At 36.0% G+C, this 21,607-nt stretch overlaps 1 protein-coding gene across 3 annotated transcripts in view; it reads right to left on the bottom strand.

The window, feature by feature from the left end:
- Positions 1-21,607, bottom strand: part of FMN1 (formin 1) — a 182,755-nt gene that overhangs the window by 141,980 nt on the left and 19,168 nt on the right. The gene's annotated exons all lie outside the window — the stretch shown is intronic.

The following is a 21,607-nucleotide window of genomic DNA, read 5'->3' as shown; positions in this document are numbered from 1 at the left end:
TATAATGTGCTTGAATTTTCACCTCCTCTGCTAGGGCACTCTTATTTGCCCTCCTGGATGTACTTGCTACATATGCGTCTTTCAGAAGCGGCTGTGAGGTATAAAACTAAGCTAAGGAAAGTCAATACATTAAGTAGACAATTTCTTTTACAGTGCCTAAACACAGCTTTAGTGGGGACTGTGCAGATCCACATTAGTCCCTTACATCGAGTATATAAAAATCAGAATCTTTCAATCAAAAGTGATTCTTAACACTTTACTTTGCTCCAGTAACCTTAAATACAGTATTAATTTAGTTTTGCAGTGGGTTAGTTACAAACAAACAGGCATGAATTTAGTGGGAAAGAGCAAAACTTGACAACCGAGAGTATGCACCTCTGTATCATGCACTAAACCATCCAGCACTCTCCCTTCTGTTTGCAGCACCCGTAAACACTAATAAGTCTATTTCTGCATAATAACCTCTAACTTAGCAATGAAAAAAGCAATGAATTCCATGAAGTCAGTGTGTTCTCTGAAGTGTAATGTCTGACATTACGTAGCATATATATACCTCCTTTCATATCCCCCAGGATATATACTCTTTTTCATATGCACAGACATCCATCTTGGAATATTTTAGTGGAAAATTCAGATACTAGCTCAATTCCTGGCTGCTATATATGGTAGCTTAGCGTTATACAAGCAATCGCACTCACAGTTTTGTAATTTAATTTTTACATTTCTCTAATTTTTAAAAAACACATTAAAAAAAGCGGCACTAGGATCTGTAAGCCCATTTGCTTAAATATAGGCTGATTTTCAAATTTTTGAAAGCTTACACCTCCAAATAATTTAGGTGCCACACTGCATCAAAAAATATAGTAAAGCAAAATGCTAGGTAAAATACCAGTAAAGTAAAATTCTAGTAAAATACACTGTATCAATAAGTATAGTAAAGTAAAATACTAAGTAAAATGGCCAACAATCCAAAGCACAAATCAGTTGCTTTCGATACACAAAACCTCAAAATGAGATCAAAAGACAACATTTCTACTAAAGGAGCATTACACATGCCTTACACGTTTTGAAATTATGCACTGCATATAACATGAAACTGTTTCAAGCCATTCAAATACAAGACAGTGTATTTTAGGACATACTCAAGTCCAGTTTTGTCCTCTTGAAAATCAGGTGTCTAAAGAGACACTTGCTTTTTGACTTTCTGAATAACGTCTTTTCTGCACATTTTTGCACATTTGATAAATTGCTTTTCTTGTTGGCTCTTACATCATTATGTAAGTTATTCTGAAACTTACGAAATTTCAAGTTCAGAAATACAAATATTATGCTTTGTAATATAATAAGCTGAATAGAGTTTTGACCTCATCTTTATTGCTCCATACAATTAGCCCAGTTACCTCTGGCCACTCTACTTTACATGATTATAAGAGATGAAAAACAGAAAGAAAGTTCCAGATGACTGAAGACGAAAAAGTAAAAATCACATTATTGGACATTACTTGTACCACGCTAACAAATTTATCATGCCAGCCTTTAGCCTTTCTCCCGATTTCTGTTACATCCCAATACTACACAGTTTTTGTGGGTATCTACTGAGATTACACTGCAAAAAAATTGGAATCTTGTCATATAACCTTTAAAACTTATACACGTTTCTATAAAATAATGGAGCATGAAAACCATATGAAAAAGGAAATATGCATAGTAAAAACCAGGATATACTATCATTTTTAATACAATGCTCTTTGGGAATTCACTGTGGTTTTGTAATTACCTATTCACTGGTTGCCCCTCTCCTCCCACTGAGCAATTTGCATCCTGCAGACAGTTTGAATAAATTATTTTCATCTATGTCGCCTCTGTTTCGAGGTGTCTGTTCTAGGTCAGCTACTACTTAAAAGAGAATATTCATATGTGGCAGTGTAACCATATTATGGGTAAAATTCACTAATTTTTTTCACCGATTCATAAGTGATCCAGAGCTGTAGCAAGAAGCCACATTCAGAATTTCTTCTTGCAGCAATTGTTATTTCCGATAATTAACTGTGGCACAGGTAAGAACAGTCCACCCTGCCAAATGCTTTCTGGGCTGCTACAAAAACAAGTGCCTCTCTCTATTCAAGAAATCCAGATTTTGTACAAATTTAATTTCATGCACCACCATATTAATCTATGTATTTTTGTTGTTGGGAAACTGCACCCAAGTCTGTTAACGAGCCTCTATTCTCCACCCCCCATTCCAATTATTTAATGTTCTGTTACCTGTGGGTTTGCCCTGCTAGCTGATGACCCCATTCTTCCCTGAACCTGTTCTTACCTGTACACAGCGTTAGCATAAAATCACTTCTATGCCAAGGGAGCCGTCCACCTCAGCAGACAGCGGAATATGAAAGAGAACCATAATCATCTCTTTAACTATCCCATTTTAAGCAAATTCTTAAATACTTAATATTTTTCCCTTAAGTTCGCCGTTCTGACAGCTCAGACAGGGATTTTGCTGCTACTTGCACATATCCAAGAAACAACTTTTTTTTTTTTTTTAAATTGGCAACCTACTGTAATCCACAAAGAGGAAATTTAGATTGTTTCTATAATCTCAAAGACTAATTCAGGTTGAATTAAGTTTATTTGCTCCATATCTTTATAATACCCATTTATTATAAGTGTATATGTATCCAAATGATATATATATATTGGATCTATATTGGATATATGGGTTATATATATATTTATATCAATTTATTTATATTTATATCCATAAATATGGATAGGTCTGTATTTCTACCCATTCAATTATAGGCTAAATTGAGGAAGATTTAAAATTCATATGCTTATCTTTTTGTCAACTGAACTGATTTCACAATATCTTCTCTCTCTCTCTCCTTTTTTTTTTTTTTTTTTTTTTTGCCTGCGATACAAAGGCTTCAAAGAGAGCCTAATTGCTACTCAAACTGTCTTTCAGGTTTTACGGGCTATAGCAATTATGTAGTGCATATCACTGCATGTAGAAGAAGACTGCCCAAATACAGATTTGCTGCCACCTATTGTCCCAAGGGAGTGGAAGACAGAGCAAAGTAAATGCAGGAAGACTGAATATTTGGTAGTTCCTTGGCAATTTTTACCATGCAGACTTTGCAAGTATAAATAAACAACATTTTTATCTTGTTAAATTTACAGATAAGACCACTCAGGCACAGAGACACAGTCATATCATCAGACTGTGGTAATAGTACATCCAGGATCTCCTAAACCCTCTAGTCCTATCTGAACCTACAAAATTATAAGATAAATATGCCTGTCTTTTTTTGTACAAATCACACCTTTCCGTCATACAGAGTCTTTTAAACACAATCTCTTAAATCAGCAAACAGGTGGATTAGACAGATAACATGCAATACCCTTCTATTAAGTTACCATTGTGGAATCCACAGTTTTAGAGTTTCAATGGGACACGTATGTTTTCTCTGGGCAGTTTCACTCTATAGAAAGCCTCTTTGTACTTTCTCAGCTGTCTTGGAAAAGGAATTTGTGGGAAAAAAATCCATTTCTCAAACATTTTTTTGTTAGTCCAAGGAATTTGGATGTGTTATACTATCCATCCCCTGTGAGAACACAGGTTGCTTAATCACAACACATTTAAGTCTGATACCATTTACACTGTTTCTTTTTATCTTTTGTTTCCTGATTACTGGTCATTCTAGATATTACTATTTTAATTGCACTCCATTCTTTCTCGATTGTTTTGTTATATCACACATGATAAAAATCTCTTTTTTGTATGGTATTACTCTTTTTGTATGGTCATTTCTATGTAATGTACAATTCTATTGCCTACTTGTTTAAATGTTACAAACACTTTCATTGTGAAGCACGAATAAGGAAAAACTTATGTTAATTAGATACTTGTGTTCACTGCGCCTCTTGGAAGGAATGAAAAGAAGGTAAATGAAATAAAATGTAAGTAGTTGAACGCCATCTGAGAATGAATCTCAGAATGTCAAATTTTGTGTACCTTTAAGATTTTGGGGGTCTTACATTTTAGAAACAAACAAGCAAAATAATTAAATGAGCAGATTTATTCAGCAAGTGGACCACAAAACTGTCTAAGTGGCTAAGGTGCTTATTTGAACAGGCTGAACATCAGAACTACATTTAGAACACTTACAGTATTACTGACTAAAGACAATGATATTACTATAGAGGTTTAGCTGTTGCAAGATCTTACATCAGCAAGTCACAGTTTGTTAAACAATTTTTGTTGTACTTCTTTGCCCAAGTTGACTAAGCTTGACCAATGCTACTGAAAGCACTGGTGGAATGTGAGGGTAACCTCTGCTGAAAAGTCAACATTTTTGTAAAAATACAGAAATCCAAAATATGCAGATCCTACCAAAATTATTTTTCCTGTGTGCACCTCAAATTTTATGATCCATCCCTTTTGCCTGACCTCTTTCTTTCTAAATCAAGAGCCAAGAAGCAAACGCCTCCTGATTTTTCCTGTTTGAAATATCTTTTTTCTTTTTGTTGCTACAGACACCAATTTAATAAATCTCAATTTAAAAATAGCTTTGGAAGTAGTTTCAGTAGGTTCCAGATTCTGTAGGCAGTTTATATTGCACACTTCCGTGAACATGCCAACTGTAGTGTCTCAGATCTATTAGTACATAAATATACTAATTCTGTATAAACATATAAATTCGGCATCCAATATTCCCATGCATGTAGATGACATAGAGGACTAAGATTTGCTTTTCAGTTAAACTCTGTTCTGAAGTTGAAGAAACTGAGTAAGTATGGAAAAAAATAAGAAAAGCTGAAAAGGAATTAAAAAGTCTAGGTGGAGCCCTTCTCCCTCCCTTTTAATTTTCCAGATTTCCTTCATGGGAAACAAGCAAATAGAAGGAATCTCTTTGCTCTCCTAGAGACTTCAGAGAAGACTGAGAAGAAATCTTGGTATCAGTACTAGCCTTTCTATGTATTTAATAAAATGTAAAGCTGTACGTGACTTTCTGCGCAGAAAAGTGAACATTGTGTGTGAAACCCAGACAGTCTTTTGACTGTGTCCTATTTCTTCAACAAACAGTAAGTAGAATTTAGTTCTGCTAATGATATAGAAAAATGTTTAAGTGGCTTCAAATCCATTCAGTTATTAAACAGACAAATCTATTACTAAGTAAAATTAAAGATCTCCCTCTCTAGCTAGCAAATAAAGATTAGGATGTTACTGTGAACTCAGAATAGGATATCTTCCCACAGCAGGAGATAAATTGTACATAGCCTTGGCATGAACCTCTAACATTGAAAAAAAAGAACACCACAAAGCAGTGAAGATAAAGCTCTCTGGCATAGAAAATTTAAGTGTATAACCAGTAAACATAGGAATATGGAGGAAACACAAAATATTTATTTTCTTGTGAAAAACATTTGTGCAACTCCTCAATGCAGAGTGTATCAACTGCAAAACCATGTGATACAACTCAAAGCTTTTCAAAAAACTCATCAGAATGATCTAATACATATTAGCCACATTGATCAAATCCTATAAATCACTTGTATAAATTTCATGGTTTGTATTAAAATAACTTTCCATTTATACTAGTGACATTCAATTTCATTTATAATCTTTTTATTAAGGGTTTACATTTACAGTTATATATACTTTATGCTGTTTTTTCCCTCCACCTCAATCTATTTATTATAGACAAAAAAAGCCCATTCCCTAATAGGGCAAACCCTAATAGCAAAAATTAGAATACTTATCACTAGTTTAGTGCAAGAGAACTAGCGCTACCTGCATTAGGGAAAAAAAAAAAAAAAAGAGCAAGATCACAACCAGAAAGGTGAGAGAACCATATTTAAGTTCCAGTGCTGTGCAATCATCCAACAAACGCTCAACAAACTGCAGGAACTTGTTACTCTAGTAACAAGTGCAGAATGTTTTTGCTGAATTAGGATACACTCCTGCAAGCCATTGTGTAGTTTGACCCCATTCAGCAAACCCTTGTAGCAGGTACTCAAATATAAAGAGTTTAGTTACATTGAGCCAATAATAATAAGCAGGACCTGCCTTATCACTCTCCAGCCAAATCTTGCTTTCAGATGCAAGCAAGATTCTTTCCAAGTCTTGACAACTGACATTGTAAGCAAAGAACAGAGATACAAAAAAACCCAAGATACCATAACAGGGGAAGCAGTTGGCACTTCAGTACAAATTCTTAATCTTTTATCATGTGTCCACAGCCGAACCCCATAATCAACCTTCAGGTCAAGGTTCTGAGCAACAATGTCAGGAACTTTTAGTGAAAGGCTTATTTTTAACGCAAAAGAATTTCAGTGCTCACGGTAACTTCCAGATTGCAATAATACCCAAAGTAATCTAGTTAAATATCCAATCAGGATATATTAATGACACAGCATTTCCCAAGTTAGCAATTTCTGGACGTAGAAAAATTACGTACTACATAAAGCTTGGAAATATCTGACAATTCACATATGCTTTTGGTATTAAACATCCACTAAATGTCTTGTGGGTCATTATCTATCCAAAATAGATAATGATCATTTCCCAAAACCAGTTTAAACTGTTTCTTTCATTACCTGAAGTAATTTCTGTACAATCATAGTACATACTGTATTTGTTATAGATTACAAAGCAACCAAAAAAAGCTGAAGCATTCTAAATACCACAATTGCTGTCTGCTATGTGGGGAGTGTTTCACTGTGTCTTTTTACAAGTGGTTTTCTGATCTGTGGCCTTAACCAGTGAGTTAAAGGAATGTGGAGGGGGCAGATGGGACAGATGTTTAATTTCTTTATTCCTTATTTTGTTTAGGAAGATTTGACCTCGCAGGCAACAGTCTTTGTAAAGATTAGAAGCATGTGGCTAGTGCAATAAGGAGAATAAAGGAGGATATAGAAAGCCCAGACAAAAAGCTACACAGCTGAAAGCCAACGGCATTTAGGCAGCAAGCTAGGATTACAGGCTGCAAGAGTCCTTGACCACAACGTCAGCAGGTTAAGCAAATATAATAAGCTATTTAATGACTTGAAGTGTTTACATTACTTTTCTCATGTGATTTTTAGAATATTTTCCCTTACCACTGGCTCTCACTCTTGTGTTGACTATCAGAAAGACAAAGTCACCATAGACAAGATTCGATTTGGGCATTAGATAAGTGAAAAAGTATGACATATGTAATAGGATCGATTTTAAATAATCTACTGATTTTTCTATGCACTTAATGTTGAAAACTTTTAAAATAAGCTCTAGCATTGATGAATCCATTTGCAGAAATCACTCAGGTCACTTTTACATTGCACAAATCGTGTTATATAAAGATTTTTACTACAAGCATTAAGATTGGAATTAATGTATTATGGATAGAAATGTGCAAAAGTACTAGAAGCAACAATTATTAAGAATTGCCTATATAGATAAGAAGGGACATTACTGATAGCCACAAGACTAACACTGAGTTAGTGTTGTCTACTCATATCTAGACCATGGTACAAATGATTCATCTGTGGAAAACTACACTCTGACCACAGAAAGAGGATGGCAAGAGGGTTACCCCACATGGACTGTGCTGTTCCTCCTCCCTCTCATGAAATATCACTGCATTGCATGTGACATTCTTTTGCCTGTTATCCAACAGGAGAACACACAACAGCCTGAAAGATACTGAAAATTGGGAAACAAAGACACTGGGCAGCAACCTTATTTAACATCTACAACAGACAAAATACAGCGATGTTGCGGCTAAAGAATCACACCATACTAACTGCTGACTCCTAAGGGTAACAAAAAAACCCATCCTTTTTAATCTTAAGGGACAAAAAACTTTTTGTCGCCAGTCTAGAAGAACCAAGAGATGTAGTGAGGATTTGACAGCTGGTGTCTGCTGCTCTCTACAGCCTCATTCAGTATTAAATATTTAGAAACAAAGTAAACATTGACATAGGAACTGGTAAATCAAAGAGAAAGGTTGGTGAAAAAATTTTTGAAGGATTTAAACATTGGTTTCCTTTTTTCCTTTTTTATTTTTTAAGATCTATTTTTTTATGTCCCAGTCCTGTAACTTAGCAGATACAGCTATGCCAGACTTATAGGTGAAAGGATTTAACCTACAGAATCAACTTAACTTTTGCGCTTAGCAGTGTGCTTAATGCTAAACAAACATAATAGCACAGTATACAAGAATTAGCAGTTTTAAAAAAGGAACGCAACATATTTGAAACTATGTACCACAAGTCAGGCTCAGCTACTGACTGGAAGAGACAGAAAAGACTAATCTGTTTTTAATGGGGAAGGATCTACATTATTTGCCTCCAAATAAACAGTGAAACTTCTAAAAACATCTGGGGTACAAGGAGAGAGAGATGCGAGTGAACAGAAGGCAGAAAGAAATAGGGCAGTGAATGTTTGATCCAGTCAAGAGGCCAAACAAAGACACAAAATCAAAGAAATAGTAAATGGAGAAGTTGACTGAAAGTTGTCCAGGGTCAAAGATTAAGATGAGAGGAAGAGGGATAGCTACGAGACAAAAGACAGTGAGAGAGAAAGGCAACGGAGATTTAGGTGAAGAAATAGACTGAGAGGATTCCAATTAAGGAGATTTTAGTGTACCGTTAACTGCCACGAATACCACTGAGAAAGATTTTCTTGGCAAAGTACATAATCAAAGTGCTTAAACAGCGGTACTTACCTAGGAGGATGGGTTCCTTATGATACAAGCAACAAAAAATAATTCTGATATTCAGAATTTGCCTGTCAACGTATTTAACCATGTAAGCACTGAACGTGTGCAAGTGAAACCAAATCTGTCACTTATTATAGAATCAGAGAACAGGCCGAGTGCAAGGTCCTACACCCGGGTTGGGACAATCCATGGTTTCAGTACAGAATGGGAGACAATGTGATTGAGAGCAGCCCTGAAGAGAAGGAGTTGGGAGTGCCAACTGATGAGAAGCTTGACATGAGCCAACAATGTGCACTTGCAGCCCGGAAGACCAAATGTATCAAAAGAAGCATGGCAAGTAGCTGGAAGGAGGTGATTTTCCCTCTCTATTCACTCTTGTGAGACCCTACCTGGAGTATTGTGCCCAGTGCTGGAATTGCCAACATAAGAGAGACATGGAAGTGTTGGAACAGTCACAGTTATAAACTACTTCTCATGTATATGATAAGAAAGATATACATAGTTCCTTAAAAGTAAGTGTTGCTTCCCAGTAAGAGAAAGTTTACAATTCTACATATTAAATATATTCTACAGATTAGATATTAGAACAGTCCAATATAAAACTACTTAGAGTAAAACATTCGTCAGGGTAAACTAAACTGCCTTTCCCTTTCCCTTCTCCCCAGGATAAGTCATAAAACTATACAATTAAACAGCTACATAGAATTAAAAACTTCCCTAAAATAATTTGTCCAGCAATATCTATTTTATCTCTAACAGCATCTCTGGGAACTGATTGCCTGAAAAGAATTCCGTTTTCCAGAATCAGATTAAGGACATACTACAAAAAAATTTCTAAATGGTACTACATCACTGTAATAAGACAGTGGATAACTTCAGCGTAAGAAGTATTTTAAATTGGGAATTTTGGTAATTAATTGGTATCAGAGCAACAAAATAAAAAAAAAAAAGAAGAAAAAAGATCATAGGAGTCAAATGTCTAGTTCAGTATCCTATATCTAACGGAAGAGCCCTATGCCTACACATGATAGCACATATGATACTTTGTCCATGTACTCTCCTGTCCTCCCACCACATACAACTCAGACATCTAATCCTCAGCAGATTTCTACTCCTAGTGTCCCCTGTTCTGATGTAAATCTTGGGCTCTGCAGTATCCTTTAGCAAAGTGTTCCACAGCTCAGCTACACACGTGAAGTACTATGTCCTTTAGCTTCTTCTGAACCAACTTCAGTTGGCGTACTGGAGAGAGAGCAAAAAATCCAGCCCTATCCAGCCCCTCCAGCCACTCACAGTTTCACATCTGTCATACATCCTGTAAGGTATGCTTATTTTTTCCAGGCAGAAGAGATTGTTTTGTTATTCGTCATGCAGCAATTTTTTTTGTGCTTTAAAAAATCCTTTTGTCCTGCCCTGAACATGACCCAGTTCTACCATATACTTTCTGAGACGAAGAAATGAGAAATGCAAGGTATCTGAAGTTTGATAGCATAAGATGTTTTAAAGCGGCATAATGCTTCTGCCTTTTGTTTATTTTCTAAGAAATCCTAGGGTTCAATTTCATTTTTGGAAGTTATTCATTTTTCAACAAGTATTTACATGGAACTATCTGTCATGACTCAAAGATGTCATTTCTGAAAGGTAATGTTTGGCTTCATTTTATATATGAAGCGGAACTGTATTTTTTTTTTCTTGTGCATAGCTTCATATATATTTCCTTGAATTTCACCTGCATTTTTACTGCTCAGTAAGAGCTTTCTCCAGTTCTTCACAGCACTATTCCCCAAACAGCATGATATGATGCACATTAACTACAGCAGAATTCCTGCACTGCAGAGAGGTCAGGTCAGATATCAGGATATGCATCATCAGGCACAACAACACGGACTTTATAGTTAGTGATGATGACCAACTAGGACTGAAGGAACTATGGGGATACTGAAAAAGAGGTAAATGAAAGGAGAACAGTACAATGGAAGGTTTCAGGACTCATGAGGGAACATTCTACTCTAGAATAGCTACCTCTCCACACCGCTTCTTTCCTTTGTTTTACAGTAAGATCCAATAAGGGATTGGCTAATTATAGCAATCTTAAAGGTACTGATCAGAAACAGCGCAAAAAAAAAAAAAAGAGCTAGAACTTTACATCAATAGTTGCTGACTATTTATTCATATTTTAACAAGTATTTGCCTAAATGACAAGCAATATTTCACAGTCTAAACTCTGACACATCTACATGTTAAAATCAGTCAAGTTTGAGGATAGCTTTTTATTTCTTTTAAAGTGCTTTTTTTGAAAGACATATTTTCAGCCTTAGTGTATGGCTAATTGTATAACTGCTGCGAGGTACTACATGCATGTTCAATAATGTTTGCCCATCAAAATAACCATATATACCACCAGAAGAATCCACAAGCATTTTAGATTTATCAAGGCTTTCTTGAACCCAAAAGGTTCTATTATGAACCAGAAGAAAAACACTTTCATTATGTAAGCTGGCCCTTTTTATTGATGTCAGTCAGGTCTGGCAGAACAAAATAAAGCCTTGGATGTCTAAGCATCTAACAAGTAGTCTGCTTAATTCACTTGAAAGTATTTCTGTCATTCAATTCATTTTTGCAACTGTTCCATGCAGTTTTATTACATTACCAAGGAAAAAAAATAAGCTGTATTCTTTTGAAAATTCAAAGTCTAATTAAAAGGTGGTTCATTAGCCAAGGGGATTTTTGTCACATGAAATTTTTCACTGGCATGCTAATGAACCAGATATAAATACCAGTCATTGCTGCAATCCAGCAACCTCAAGGCTGCCAGTATTACATTTATTTAAAAATAAAATTACAAGCCAGCAATTGTTGGTCATCTAGCATATAATTTTCTTTTGGCAAGCATTCTCATTTAAATCGATCATAAGCACATACTTGCTCTCAGTCTTGCTTCAAGTTAAGCATGCAGTCAGAACTGTTCTTGAAAAGGCTGTTTTTCTCTTTCAAGCCGTAGTGATAAGACACGCCATGCTAAAACATACTACTGTAGGGCTGTGAGAGCAATCTGCTAGTAGTCATATTTCTGATTTATAGAAAAAGTATACTTTTTCTGTTAAAATTCTTTCATCTTGAACATGTAAATGCCAAAGGAATCAAATAAGAGGCATAATTTCCTTTTATTTTGGTTGTTCACAGTTCTATTGTTAACAGTAAACCTGTTATACAAATTCTGCACATTGGCCAAAGACCTCTCGGGTTCATCCTCCTGAGCTTTATACTTGTGAACTACAATTAGTTTCACTTCATCAAATCTGCTACTAGGATTAAATAAAGGGGGTGCTATTTCACTGGACTGAGAACCATAAAATCGTTTCCCAGAAAATCCCCACACAGTCTGTTAAGTTTTACGGTCAAAAGTCAAACGAACTGCCTTACTAAAGTGACACAGAGGCAATGACAAAATTATATTCAACTAAAAATGTAAAATGGAGGTACAGGTAGTTCCCAGAAGAAAGCATGCAGAATTAAAGAGTTTCATTTTGAGAACAATAAACATAGACAGAGTACAAAGTACCAAAATGTATGATGAGATTCTAGACAAAAATTCAGTTTTTAAATTTTTTTTTTCTGAGGGGATAAAATCCAATTTCAAGAAATTTGGCTTGATGAAAGTTAACATTGCTGCAATAAAAAGCTGTCACATAATTTACACCATGATTATTTGGACTCAGTTGTCTAAATGAATGGCAGATACTGAAAATAATTTACTCCAGTCCACAAAAGTGTGGATCATTTTGGGTCAGATTTGCCAGCTCTACGCCTGTGCCTCAGACACTGTAGGGCATCTAAAATTGTAATTTATCCATTCTGCACACTTTTGCATCCATTTCAAAGATCTTGTGGAATAAGGAGTTAACAGTAACTCCTTTCATTTGTGAAGTGGCATTACAGACGCCCGGGGTATTTAAATGGGCGGAAGAGATAATTTCTTGTGAACCAGCAAATTACGAGCTTTCATAAGGTATAGGCAGGAAAGCATAAGTCTCATGAAGGAGAAAAGTAATAAGAATAAAGCAGAAGTGATGAAAGGTCTGTGGGAGTGTAGTAGGGATAATTGCTGAGTAAGAAAGTGAAGCAGTGTGCTAAACAGCTGGTTCATGAACACATCACCAAGAGGATGGGTGGAAATATTTCCAAGACTATTCAAAGACATGACTGTTTAAATATTAGTATTATTAAATGTTGTATTTCTCAGCCAAAGCTGCTAAAGCAAACCTGAATTCCAACAAACCTTTCATTTGCACTGCTGGAACACCCAGCTGTCAGCCCAATTTGCACATTTAACATCTATTTCAATGAGAGTTACACATAAGAGAACTCAGTCCTTTGATTACAGAGCTGCAACTTTACAAAGTTATTTTAACCTGCTTTTGCGCTCTGTCTCATTGACCAGCCACATTATTAATGCCTCGAGCCTAGGCCGGGTCACAGCCTTGTTTGTAGCCTGAAATCCCCTTTGAGCCTATAGTTACACCTAACCCACATGAAGAAAGCTTAAGGTACTTGCTCTGTGCCACAAGGCTGGAATGACTGTAATTCAATGGGGTGAGAAAAGCTATGTCATGCCAGCCCTGCTGTGAAGATTTTGATAGATGTATGAGGGCTGTGCAGACATATCTTAGCAACTGTAACTACACAGGAATTGTTGAAGCTTAAGCTACGCTTTGAACTGCTGGAGTATCCATCCAGTGAGTCTCATAGACCAAACTGGAAAAATAGAGGATTGCTAGCGTGGACCAGACACGCAATGCAAACACACCCTATATGACAACTCTCATACAAAACATCTACATTACTCGAACTGAAATATGAGTACGCAAAGGGGAAAAAGAAGTAGAACTTGAAAGCAAAACAGCGTATGGTTAGAAATCCCACGCAAGACAGGGAAAAAAGGCCTTTATTTTAATTTCTTTAAAAAACAGACTTCTGCCTGTTCTGGCTAAAAACCACTTCATTTTGGAATTGGTACTATAGAAAGTAGTCTCACTGGACTTAACTATCACAAATGTAGCTCTTTGACAGAAAAGATACCTCTCCCTAAGTTCATGTCATCTTGAAAAATCTGAAATAGCTTCAAAATATAACGCTTTTTCTGCTAAACTTTGAGCAAAGCCTTTAAACTCAAACTTCTAACTGGCCACCAAAATGTGAATAGAAAAAAACCCAAAAAATACAAACCCAAAACTTTTTGGGGACAGGTTTCTTTAGTTTTATTTCTAAAAAACCCAGAATTTTCCAAAAAGAAGCAAAAAAACCTGTCTTAAATTAGTATACTTATCTAATATATGCTCAAGTTTAAACGACAATGACTCTTTAAAATTCACATACGAGTTTAACTTAATTTTAATATTTTTTAAAATACATAGTCTTCAAAACCGAATCCTTTTTATTTTAATAACATTTTTTCAATACATTTTTCTTACTTAACTACTCTGATTTCTTAAGACAAAACAAATATTGAGGAATAAGAAATTAGTAAACGCTTGCTCAAGTTTACAACATATACACAACTTCATTACTTACTGGAGTATGTACCCTAGATAAAACTTAGAGAAGATAGCCTCTAGATTTTAATTATTGTAGGGTTAAATGGCTCAATGCCAGCAGGTCTACAGGTTTTATATATGTCTTAAATTAAATAAAATTAGCAGGGAAAAGAAAAATCCAAATTTTTTACTGTCCAAAGGACTAACCAAAGCTTTAGATTTCACTTTTGTAACAACATTAACGAGTGCACTCCAGTATATATCAGCAAAATGCTATTCAAGGGGCTGCAAAAAATACTGACTTCCTTGCGGCATAAGATAACAGAAGCCATTTTTTAGTAATTGCCCCAAAGTACTTGGAATGACTTCTACAGATTGATACTCCTAATTTCGCACAATATACTCCAGAAAATTCTGCAGTGTTTAGGTAAGTCTCCCCTAGCGACTCTAGTGTTTAGTTTCCCTGCACACTGAAACCAAGCTATTTGTTATAAATACATTGATAATATGAACCAGATCTTGTATACAAATTATGTATATGGGGTAAGCATGATTAACATGTAAAGTCACACAGAAGCACCTGGTGTTTTGCAGAGAGTAACAGCTGTTGGGAGCAAGCTGGAAACTGTGCCCAGATGTGCCCCTCCAGCTGTAGGGTTTTTTGCTCAGCTGCTAAAAAATGGGATGTTTTAGGGGGTAAAAGGAATAGGAACAACCAGTTTTATCCTTTCTGAAACTTCTGCAAAAGTAATTAGTAAGTTCATGCATCCACAGAGGTAATAACTTGTTATTGGCCAGATTCCCCTGTGCTACAGTTTTGTTACTTTCACTGATGTTTCTGCAACAGAAACACTGAAGATTACAGAACAAGTGCCAGTCTACTTCAGTTTGTACACATAACAATGATTTTCTCTTCTATTCATAAATATTTAGTGGTTTTGGTGAGGTAAGAGGTTCCAATATACAGGGGATGACAATCAGGAAATATTTGCTACTCGTAAGATAAACATACAAATACAAAAATCACTGAAGCAGTTATAGAAGAGAAACTCAGAATACCTTTATCCATAAAGTCAGTCTTTTTTAGTACACACAAAAGCTTTTCCAGCTTAATTTTCCAACATACTAAAGAGAAATGAGAGTAAACAGCCACATGTTAGGTAAGCCATTCGTCAGTTAAACTCTTAGTCTTTGTAGTTTTCAATTATCCAAGTTAAAAGCATTGATTTGTGCATTGATAGCAAAGAAATGGCAAGCGATCATTTAGGACTATTTCAGAGAATCTCATTGGATCCAAAATATTAAAGTGTCCCACATGCCCCTTCATTGTAATAGAAAAACTGATAAAAGCAAATAGCATTTTTCATTTTAATAATTCCAAAACATAACTGAAAAAAAGAGGTACAATACTGCAAAGCATTAAAATCTTTATCATACAGGACACTACAAGTTGCAGTACACACAGAGAATGCCACTCAGATGAGGGACTGTGAATTATTTATATTTTTTCCCTTACCTCTTGTTCTGGTAAAAAGTAATTTCCTTCAGCCTTTAAAATCCCTCTTGTAAAACACATCCCACAGTTCTTGATTTTTCTCTGCCCTATTTTCACCTCATTGATCCCAGCAATATAGCACACAACCCTGAAGAGATCTCCGACTACGCTCTGGACAGTCCTAAACACTTGGAGCAAATGAGACGCTGCCATAATCTAAATGTAAGGGTAGTCATAATCTCATACCAAAGAAAAATTCCTCTGACACAAACAATTAAATACATCATTAAACCACTAGGAGCTATATTTTAATGCCATGACTCCTAAACAATATTCACTAGTTATAAGCATTATTTAAGTGCATTATTATACATTTAATGCCACATCTCAATACTGAAATACTATTAAAAATTATTTGACATGATATACCACAAAATTTACAACTTTATTAACCTTCATTGCATATATTTTTAACAGCAAACATGCAGAACTTTTTAACTACTTTTACAAGTTGAATTTGGTGCAACCAAATTAGAGACAAAATGCCAAAGAGTAGCTATTACAGCTTTTAAAAAATCCTACATACATTATTAATTTATACTTACAGAGGTAAATACTTGTATTTGATCTCAGCTTACATATCAACCTGATGCATCAAGAAAAATATCAGCTGAACCATTTCTATCAACTTGTTTTAAATGGCCAACAGAATACATATAGACTTGATAGAGGACAACTTTGACATTATGGCAGTATTTTACTTCAAGAAATTCTTTTTATACCAATGAAAAAAGAAGCTCATTTCATTGCAGTAAGTCTGTTAAACTGGGTGCACAAACTGTAAGCCAGTGTGAATGTTCTGGCCTTTTCTTCCCCGCCGTGAAACAGAAAATTGTTAATCTGTGACCAGCATAAAACATTAAGCTGTCTCCGTTTTTTTCATTCCAATTTAATTCACTTGGTTTCCCCTCACTGATTGCCTTTGACCGAAGAGTCACATGTCACAAAGCGAGATGAAAATATAACCGTTGCTTAAGTGTGTCATGCTGGGAAGCCGTTCAACTAAAACAGGAGCTATTTGTTCATAGCATCTATCATGTTCAGTCTTCAGAAGGTCTTTTTAACTCAGAGACTTTGTCTTGAACTTCCAGTTCTGTCTATGTTCATTTCAAGCTGCCGCAAATCTACAGTTTCAATGCAGCATTGCCTTATATTGTTTAATTACTATGAAAAAGATTTTGGCTTCACTGGGAAGAAGTATTAGTAATTTTTTACCATTACCTTGTGTCATAAGACTCAATAGAGAACATACAATGATGTCCTTGAGGGAATCATAATGGAATCTATTATGAGTAACTGCATTGACTATAACAGGAAACCAAAGATCCATTAAAGATCTATATCCTGACTGTGATTGTAGTTGGACATACTATTAGCGATCTTTGCAAGATTACATATCTAGAAAGGACGTGCAGACGTGACTGGAAAATTTTTGATAAGCCTGCAACTCTCCACAGAAGGAGCAAAAGAAATCTGTATCAAAGAGGATATCTTACAGGCCTAAGTGGCAGTCAGGATAGTTGCGTTACTCACTATGATTTAGAAAGGAAATATCTGGAAAGTTCTCATAAATAACTACCTCCATTTTAGCCATACCAAGTCTTTAAGTAACACAATTTGCGTAAGATATTAGAGAGACAGTTTTAGATTAAGCAAAAAGGAAGAGGTCTGGAATAGAAATTAAAAGCACTGAGATGGTAATTAAACTTTGCAGAGACAAAAATCCACCACAAAAAACACCGAGGGAAAATAGAACTCATGACTGCTACCCCACAAGTGTGCAAAGTACTGACTTATATTGGTTTCATTAACACACTAATAGATTTAACATAAAATTTCATCACTGTTGATCCAGATTGTAATCTACAGAATCACTTGATAGTCAGAAAAGGAAGGCAATAATTTCAGACAATCAAAACAGGTTGATGGGATTTTTAATTCCAAACTTTTGAATGTCACTGTTATAATTACCCTCATAAATTTGAGGCACTTATGAGCTTGCCCTTTCTTTGGATTACTGGGATAAGATTATTCATGTATGGAAAAACCATGAAAAGTTTTCAGCTAAATAACTGATGAACAGAGATGGGGAACAGGTGATAAATAAAATGGAGTAGGCTGAATTACTCAATGTCTTCTTCACCTCAATCTTTACCAGTAAAACATGCCTTCAGGAATCCCAGGGTCCTAAGATCAGAGGAAAACTCTGGATCAAGGAAAACTTACCCTTGATGAAGCGGGACTAGGTTAAGGGACTTTTAAATAAACTGTATGTAAATAAATCCATGGGGATTGTACAAAAATCCACAGGCTGAAGCCCCAAGTGCTGCGGGAGCTGTTGCCATCATGAGGCAGTTCTTTTTTTGTCTTTAAATGGTCATGGTGACTGGCAGAGGTTCCCGAATACTGGAAGAGAGCATATCACTCTTCTCAAAGGAGGAAGATACAAGGAACTACAGGCCAGTCATTCTCACCTCAGTCCTTGGGGAGGCAATGCAAAAAAATCCTCCTGGGAAGCATTTTCAAACACATGAAGGACAAGAAGGAGATCAGGACTAATCAGGATGGATTTACAAAAGGGAAATCATGCTTGCTCAGCCTCATTGCCTTCCACAATGAGGCAATTAGCTTGGTGCACGAGAACAAGGCGAGAACAGTATATGTTGCTTACCTTTAATTTAGTATAGCCTTTGACATTGTTTCCCATAACATCATCATAGATAAGCTGACAAAGTACGAGTTAGATAACTGGATACTGAGATGGATTAAAAACTGGATGAATGACTAGGCCCAAAGGGTTGTGATAAGAGGCACTAATTCCTGTTGAAACCAGTGGTTGAAACTAGGCAACAAACTACTGGAGTATCCCAGGACCCAATATTGCAGTTGATATTGTTCAGCATCTTCGTTATTGACCCAGACAACAGGACAAAGTGCACCTTTAGAAAGTCTGCAGATGAGACAAAACTGAGAGATGTGGTTGATGCACTAGAGTGTCGTGCTTCCGTCCAAAGAGACATCAACAGACTGGAGAAATGGGCTGACAGGAATCTCATGAAATTCAGCAAGAGGATTTGCAAATTTCTGCACCTGGGAAGGAACAACGCCAGGCACTAGTAGATTCTGGGAGCCAACTGGCTGCAAAGTAGCTTTGCAGAACAAGTTGAACACGACCCAGTAAGGCACTCTTGCTGACAGTATCATAGGCACAAATTAAAATGTACATAATTTCACCTGAGTGTAAAAAAACCACTCTTTTACTGCAACAGTGACGAAGCATGGCAACAGGTTGCCTAGAAAGGTTGTTCAGTTACCACCCTCGGAGAAATTAAAAAACCTACTGGACCTGGGCCTGGGCAACCTGCTCTAGGTGACCCTTCTTGAGCAGAGGGTTAGACTAGGTGATCTCAAGATGTTTCTTCCAAACTAAATCATTCTGAAATTTCATGATTAATTATCTTTTCTTTTTTATGTAATTCTGTTCTTACCCCTGTCTCACCTCCTTCATACCATCTTTAAAGAAATTGCACTCCGAATAAGCTGGTTTTAGAGAAGCAACACACTCACATATATATACTTTCATGTGAATTACTTGTGAGAGACTATGCATCATGTTTCTATGTGATCTATATGCAAATTTACCTCATAAGTGCATACCTCTAATGGACAGAACGCTACAGTGCTTTTAAAATGCTAATTAGCAGTTCTCTGAACCACTTCAATTAGAGAAGATATTAATAAACTCTTCCTTATAAAAGGAACATCAAAAACAATATAATATCTGTCTCCTGTTATAAGTGGCTTCAAACAGAGTTTTGTTTACATGAAACTTCATTTTCCAAAACCATAGTTCAGGAACATATCATAAGGTCTTGTTACTGAACTTCTCTTAGCTGACTTTTTTCCTCCCCTTTCAGCTTAAAGAATTAGTTAAGTTAGGAAAACACAAAATAAAATTCAAATAGTAATTTTATATTAATTATTTTTGCTAACTTCATTAAATACCTAGGATGAACTATTGCCTGTATTCCATTTTTCAATTACAAGTCCTCTAGCACTGGCACTGCAATAGAGTTTTTTTTTGGTAGTTAATGATAGTGCACCCAATCTGATTAAAAAGTAAGGCTTAGTGCCATGGATACTTCAACCTGCTACTTTAATGCTGGAAATTTAAACAGACATGTAAAAAACTAAGAGTATATAACTACTGTATTTGGAGAATCAGTATTCTGATTCATGTGGAAGTAAATGTGTTTACATCACAAACACAAATGAACCTAGGAAGACGGGGAAAACCCAGTTTTAACTGGCAGTTAAAAGCCCTAAGAAGCTGGCATCCCTCAGAGCAGTTACAAAAGCTGTTCCTCCAGGCACCAGTGAGCGAAGTATCAAAAATAAAAGATAACATTTTGTGCTTTTCATTCTCTTAAAAATCTTTGAGGACTAAAATGTGAGGATTCATAATCTTAGGTCAATTTAAGAATAATACTTGAATATTCAAGTATTTATCCACATCATAACAGTTTATAGATTTAAATACTTCTATTACATTTTAAGACTGTAAAATGGATCACCCAGAGGTAGCCATTAGCAACTGGCATGTTTTCAAATGGCAGTACATAATTTTTGACAACCAAGCAAAATCGCTGAAATACTTGTTTTCAATTCTTCCTAATGGAAACGAAACTGTTGCCATGAAATTCTCATTGGCAGTAACAAGCAAACACAACATTCTCCATCTAGTAATCAGCAGGAATAGGTGCAGCTACCTCCAGAATATATTACAAAGAACTCTTCGATAAATATCTTACCAGTCGATTGAAAAAAATTATTTGAGAAATAATCTTAAGAACTGTATTCACCAACTTCTTCCAGCAGTTAAGATGCCTTCTCTGCATCACAATAAGTATTACACTTCATAAGACTTTAAAATCAAAACTATATACTTCATCTTTCTTTTTCTTCCTTCCTTCTTTTCTCTGCATCTCCAAAATTCCATACAGTATTACACACTGACTTCATGGATCATCAGCAAGACTGTTACATTTACATCTATGATATACATTCTAATGGTTATAGATCCTTTTGCAAGTTTTCATAGAGTCACAGAATGGTTTGGATTGGAAGCCACCATGAAGATCATCTACCATAATCCCCATGGAGTAAGCAGGGACATCTCCAACTAGATCAGGTTGCTCAGAGCCCCATCCAACCTGACCTTGAATGTTTCCAGGTATGGGGCATCCACCACCTCTCTGGGCAACCTGTTCCAGTGTTTCACCACCCTCAGGGAGAAAAAAAACCCTCTTCCTACCATCTAGTCTAAAGTTCTCTGCCACAGATAGCTGGTCCTCTTCCTGGTCTCAGTTCTCCGTTGCCTCCTGAGTTCGTGCTGATGACCCAGCCTCTGTTTGGGTGCTGCTCTAACTCTGAGCTCCTCCTTGGAGTGCCCTAACTTTCTCACCCTCTCTCCACTGCTCTCTCTTACTCAGAGCTCCTCCTTTAAGTAGTCTTCCTAACTGCTTTGCCATGCCAGTCTTTATACACCCTTATCACAGTGTTAGCAGCTCCCCCGGTGATAGGCCACTTCTCAGGATCCCACAGCTGCAGCAATTAAGATGAGCTCAGCTGCCCTACAATTATCTCATTTACAATCCACAATTTTCTTACATTTACAACATTACATCATTTTACATTTTACATCATTTTACAACACTACATCGTTTACAACATTTACATTTCCCTACGCTACACTTCCCCTCTTTTGGTTTAAAACCATTATCCCTTGTCCTATTGCTACAGGCCCTGCTAAAATG

This window comes from Cuculus canorus, chromosome 5 (genome assembly GCF_017976375.1).
Source record: "Cuculus canorus isolate bCucCan1 chromosome 5, bCucCan1.pri, whole genome shotgun sequence".
In the NCBI taxonomy this organism is placed as follows: Eukaryota; Metazoa; Chordata; class Aves; order Cuculiformes; family Cuculidae; genus Cuculus; species Cuculus canorus.
Note: the sequence above shows the minus strand (reverse complement) of the source record. Positions and strands in the feature narration are given on the sequence as shown.